The sequence below is a fragment of the Narcine bancroftii genome, chromosome 9 (genome assembly GCF_036971445.1).
Source record: "Narcine bancroftii isolate sNarBan1 chromosome 9, sNarBan1.hap1, whole genome shotgun sequence".
NCBI classification, from domain to species: domain Eukaryota; kingdom Metazoa; phylum Chordata; class Chondrichthyes; order Torpediniformes; family Narcinidae; genus Narcine; species Narcine bancroftii.
Window position 1 is genome coordinate 55,552,390 of NC_091477.1, and position 5,833 is coordinate 55,558,222.

At 40.2% G+C, this 5,833-nt stretch overlaps 1 non-coding gene across 1 annotated transcript; it reads left to right on the plus strand.

The window, feature by feature from the left end:
- Positions 1 to 3,225: 3,225 nt before the first annotated feature.
- LOC138743737 (U2 spliceosomal RNA) lies at positions 3,226 to 3,413 on the plus strand. The gene has a single exon (XR_011345043.1). It is a non-coding gene; the product is annotated as a U2 spliceosomal RNA (small nuclear RNA).
- Positions 3,414 to 5,833: the final 2,420 nt, after the last annotated feature.

Consider the following 5,833-nt stretch of genomic DNA (forward strand, 5'->3'; position numbering starts at 1 on the left):
CACTCTTACCTGTGCTCCTCCCCTGGGATGCAGGCCATAAACATTGGGCCGCCTTTCCCTTCCCAGCACTTCCCTAGTTTGGTTCCGGACCAGCTCAAGTCTTCTATGCAATAAAGCCTATTGTTCCCCTCAAGTCTTTGTCATTGCAATTATTGAGGCAACTGATAGTGCCCAACACTCACAGTCACCCAGTTCGCTGACTCCTGCCTGCTAGGGGTGACTGCGTCCCCATAACCCCTATCTATCACTGCCTCTGCCTCCCTTATGATCCACAGTTCATCCAGCTGCAACTTCAGTTCCCTAACCTCGTCTTCCATAAGTTACAACTGGATGCACCTTTTACAGGTGTCGTCATCAGAAACATCTGTACTGTCCCTGACTCCCACATCCTGCCCTAACTGCCTCCATCATCCACTCTTCAATTTAAATTAGAGTAATTAAGATATATTTTTTTAAAAAAACCTTAGCAAACCTTACCTGATGGGGAGCTCTTCCTCTACTCTCTGAAGTCTCTTGACCCAAAGTCCCGCTCCTTTAGCAAGCCCTCCTTTTTATTGGTTCTTGCTAATTTTCTTAATTTCTCAATTAACCCCTCCCACAATAATCAATGACCAGCAGTCACCAGACTCTCATGGCTGAAGGCTCCCCTCCAAGTGAACAGCAAGGTAAGCTGTCCTTCCCTTTCTAAATTCTACCATCCGACCAGCACCACGCACCTGCGCACTAGGCCCCTGCCAAATTTTCAAAATCAACCTGGAAAAATAATTAAATAAATAAACAGATCCTTAGAATTAAATAAATGAATAAACAGATATCAATAAACACTATTGTCTACTCACGGATAACCAGCGACTCTCGTGGCTGAAGACTCCTCGCCAATTCTTCACCAGCTTGAAGAAAACCAGGAACTATTGTATCTAATAAATTTTGTTTTTAGCTTTTATCCCCCTCCAAATCTAATCTCGTGTTCACCCAAATGACCACAATATTTCATACTGCACCGCAGTATCTATCCTAGTTTAGAGATTACACTTCATGTCTCCTGCTTTGAAAATTCAAACTCTGACATATTGCTGTACCCATCAGTGAAATATTGCTGCAATTTTAAATGAGATCTTAACCTAGACCTTGATACCCACCCCATGAAAACAAAACCCGCCCAGTGTTATAATTTATTTCATACAGCACGGTAATAGGTCATTTCAGTCCATGAGTCAGTGCTGCCCAATTACACTTGATTGACCGACATCTCTGGTACATTTTTAAATGGTGGGACGAAACTGGAGCCCCAGGGAAAACCCACCCAGACACGCAGAGAAAGTACAAACTGCTTACGAACAGTGTGGGATTCGAACACCGGTCCCGATCCCTGGCACTTTAAAGGCAAAACCAAATGTGCCACCCATTTTGAGAGATGCTCTGGGATTTCTACATTTGTGTTCTGGACAATCTAGTCCTGATTCAACATCTCCAAGAAACTGATTGTTGATAGGAAATAGGCAGCTCTTTCAAGGAAGCCTACATTGTAACAATGGTTATACTTTGTTTTATAGAGCTGGGACTTCCTGTAACCTCTTCTCCAATCCTACTCCAACATTTTATTCATGGCAATTAATATCATGTATTGGCTATAAGACTATTTGCTACAATCCTCTAACACTTGCTATGTAATGATCAGATTTGTTTCCTTTGGGATGCATAAAGGTTGTCATGGCTATGGGATTGAAGGCTCAGCTGAGGGGCAAATAGGCCTGCAGATGACAAATTAGCTTCCCTAAGTGCTCCCAGTTGAATCCTCTGCCCAAGGAGTGTCCCCATCGTGCAGTGGGTTTTTGTAAAACCCAATTGTAAAAAAGAATACATGAAAAAACTTAAATCAGGATGGCTAAAAGAAGATTGATTTGGCAGACAATGTGAGGGGAAAATTCTAAGGGTACCTACACGTTTATTAAGAGCAAAAGGATAGTAAGTGACTAAATTGCTCTTCCTGAAGATCAAAGTGGTCGGCTATGTGTGGAGCCAAAAGAGCTGGGAGATATCTGCCTAGTTCCTCTGACCTGCACCCAGACCATATCCATCTATACCCGTTCCATCCATTTACCTAAATATAAAATTTGAGCCTGCATTTACCAGTTCAGCTGGCAGCTCATTCCACACTCCCTCCACTCTCTGCATGCATGGGGCATGGTAGAAATTTATATGCCAAACATGGAGACAACAAAAACAGTAAAAACTGAATGTATCTTTGATACGTGATAGCTATAATCCCCATCTCACTTCACCACCCTCCCCCCACCCTCTCATGAATAGAAAATGAAGTATTAGACCATTAGACCCCAAAGAAAGAAATGTGGTGATGCAGAAAAGAGAAAAGAATAGAAAGATAAAGAGGAAGAAACAGGGATTGCCTCACAAATTTCACATTCTTAAAATTTACACATCTCAAGGGGTTATTAGCGTGGGTCTCATGAATGTGATGGGACACATTTAAAGGTTTGCACCTCTATTTTGTAGATATGGCTGCCATGTTTGTAAGAACATGTTCGACTTATTTCTTAGGTTATAGGTAATCTTCTCAAGGGGAACACAGCAATGCATCTCTGCATTCTGACAGGCTGTACCTAGATGGGAATCAGACTTTCAAATAACCACTATACATTTCCTGGCCACTGCCATTGGAATCTTAACAAATATTGTTTGATGTTGGGATAGTCTCATTTTACTGGCGATATTCCCCAATAAGAATAGTTCTGGGTTCTGTGGAAATTGGATTCCTGGAATTTGCTCTAAAAATTTCCCCAGAACTATCTGAAAGGGTCTTACCTTGGAACATGCCCAAGATGAGTATAGAAATGTTCCTATCTCCTCTCTACTCTGAAAGCATTAATCCAAAATATCTGATTTTATTTTATTTAATTTTTGCAGATATATGTAAGATACAGATTGGTGCAATATAAAAAATTATATTGCACCAATCTAAATGGCACCAATCTGTATCTTACATTTATTGTATTTTTCATATAGACCTGACATAAATCGGACCAGTTTTGATCACCAATAATTATATTCATTTGGGGTTTCCCGTTTGAAGCAATAAATATGTTGTTGAAGTCGATTTCTTTGTGTTTCCACATCACTACATTTTGATAGAGTCATTGTCAGACCCAATTTATCCCTTTAACATGCTCTTAAAATGGAAAATAGCAGAATACCGTATTATTAGCAACATCTCGGCCTTTTGGCTAAGATCAAGTGTAGAATCTATTCTTATCAGTTTAATATCTGATACGTCCCTTATCTAGGGACCATATATTAAATTGATTTTTGGAACAGGGAGATGGAATAGGGGCTTGCTCCGTCCACTCCACGCATCAACCCAGTATTGCAGTGCCTCTGGGAATGGTGCAAAAAAAAAACAAAAAAATTGTTCAAATAACACATGTTTCCCCTGCTCATAACAATCCTGAATAAATCTGTTCCTTTTCGGGACCAGATATCTAAAATCTTTTTACCCATTATTAGAGGTATGTCTATACTGACTCGGGGTGTTTTGGGAGGCATTCCCCACCATAGTACCCATCTGAGCATTTAGTTTACTCCAGATGTTGATTTTTTTTTACAAGGTGGCTTCTTTCTCACCAGATATTAATTGTGAATCCCATTTATATATAATATCTTCTGCTGTTTTCTCACCCACTTTATACAGATTTATTTTTACTCATGAAGACTTAACTCCTCCCTTAAATAGGGAGGTAAAGAATTTAGTTTGGCTGCCCAATAATAATTTATAAAATTTAGGAGGCGTAAACCTCTCAACTCATATTTCCCTGTTAATTTTTCTATGGAGACTCTGGCCATCTTATCCTTCTATAGAAATTACCTGACATGTTTATTTAGTTCCTGAAAAAAAAAACATATCTAAAAGAGTTATTGTACTCTTGGAAGTATATTCATTTTTACACAATTGACTCTTCCAACTAGTCTTATTGGCAGAGCCATCCATCTATTCAAATCTTCTTCAACCTTTTTAAGCAAGGGGAGATCATTTAATTTATATAAATTGTTATCTGTTTTGATCACTAAATATTTTACCCCATTTTACAGCCATTTAAATTGAGTATTTCTTTGACATTGGCTATAATCCCCATCCGTACGTGGCATAATTTCACTTTTATCGCAATTTATTTTATAACCCAACACTTTTCCATATTCTTCCAGTTTTGAGTACAGCTTCTGTAATGAGATTACTGATTGTTTTCATGTATCACCCACAAATAAATTAATCTTATATTCCTCCTGGTTATCTCTGAATTCTTTGATGTCTGGATCTCGCTGAATTGCCTCTGCTAATGGTTCTATAGCCAGTATAAAGAGAGCCAGAGATAATGGTGCTGAGGTTGCCGGCACTGCTAGCGTCACTGAAGGCATTCAGGTCCGGAGGAGGAAGAAGAAGATACTGACAACACTAGCACTGAGAGTGAAGAAAGATGTACAAGTTGGAAGGAGAAGAGGACCACCAAATTGCTGCAACATGCGGTGAGGGTTGAAAAAAAAGGAAAAAAGAGGCACCAAATATTCTATAGAAGATATAATGAAAACCTTGGACAAGAAAGAAAAACATACAAATAAAAAACGTAATAATGTTCTATCAGTAGTGACTCAATTGCAAGAGACTATTGGAAAATTGACTGATAGAGTGAAAGATGTAGAGAAGAAAATGGAGGATGTAGTGGATAAAACAGATAAAATAGAAAATAACAGATGGATGGTCTGCAGAAAGAAAGAAATTATTGAAAAAATTGACTTAATTAGAAAACTTTAAAAGTAAATAATAGCAAAATTGTTGGTCTTAAAGAAGGAGTGGAAGGAGCAGAAGTGATATCTTTCTTCCAGGAATGGTTGGTGAATGTTTTGGGTGAAGACAATGTTGGAACACATATTGAAATTGAGAGGGCGCATAGGTCCCTTATGTCTTGCCCAGTGCTGGATCAAAAGCCATGCTCTGTTTTGATTAAATATTTACGATTCCATGACAGAAAAAAATACTGAATACTGAGTGCAGCAGCAAAATAGTTGTTGATGTGGTGGGGGAAGAGTTGAAGGGCCTTGCCTGTGTAGGCTTGTAGCATGGATTTTTCCATGTAGCAAACAAAAAGGCAGGCACAGCTGGGGTCCACACAGATACCCATGACTTGGACAAAGTGAGATTGGTCAAAGGAGAAGTTATTGAGGTTGAGGACAAGTTCTACCAGCTGAAGAAGGGTGGTGGTGGAGGGGGATTGGTTGGGTCATTTGTCTAGAAAGAAACAAAGGGCTTTGAGGGGATGCCAGATTAGTACTGGGATTGGATGTCCATGGTAAACATGAGGAGGTCGTTCAGGTAATTGGAAGTGGGATGAAGTGATGGAGGGGGTGTGAATTGTCCCAGATGTAGATGGGGAGAGACTGGATCGGCGGGACAAAACAGAGTCGGGGGAAGTGGATACCAATTCAGTGGGGCAGGAGCATGTGGACACAATGCATCTGCCGGGACCATTCGGTTTGTGATTTTGGGTAGCAGGAAGAAACGGGCGGGACGGGATTGGGAAACAATGAGGTTGGAGGTGGTGCCAGGGAGGTGACCAGAAGTAATGAGTTCAGAGATGGTGTGTGATCCAGTGGTTTGATGAGTTTTGGTGAGTTTCTGTTGGAGGGGCAAATAAACGGAGGTGTCTGAGAGTTATTGTCTGGCTTCAGCCAGATGGAGGTCAGTGCACCAGGCTACAACAGAACTATCTTTGTCTGTGGGTTTGATGATGAGGTTGGTATTAATACGGAGTGAGTGGAAGGCCAG